The sequence below is a fragment of the Plasmopara halstedii genome, assembly GCF_900000015.1.
Source record: "Plasmopara halstedii genome assembly, contig: Scaffold_2386, whole genome shotgun sequence".
Classification (NCBI taxonomy): Eukaryota; Oomycota; class Peronosporomycetes; order Peronosporales; family Peronosporaceae; genus Plasmopara; species Plasmopara halstedii.
Window position 1 is genome coordinate 1,805,381 of NW_020189293.1, and position 412 is coordinate 1,805,792.

The following is a 412-nucleotide window of genomic DNA, read 5'->3' on the forward strand; positions in this document are numbered from 1 at the left end:
CCAAATCGGAGGTGTCACTCCACACGCACGTCCACTTCTTTGTGGCTCAACTGTAAGGCATACAAAGAGAAAATTTTGCGGTGCCGTTGCACCCATCGCTCAAAGAGCGCTTCGGCATCTGTAGCGCTTTCGCCAAGGGCGAGCACTACAGGTATCGTCCGCAATGCGGTTACACGAGGGCCACCTCGTTGAGCATGCAGACGAGTGCGATAAGCTTCCAACGGAAATTCTTGTGAAACCAAGAAACGAGCTCGAAGAGCTGTCCGTTTGGCAAGCTCATCTTCCGTAATGACCGGGGGGCCGATGATGTGGTGGCGTAACGGTCGAGCAACCGCGTCCTTCGCTTCCACAGCAGGATCCGCTGGGCGGAAGCCATATTCCACACGAGGGTCAATGACCGACCGTGGATGGG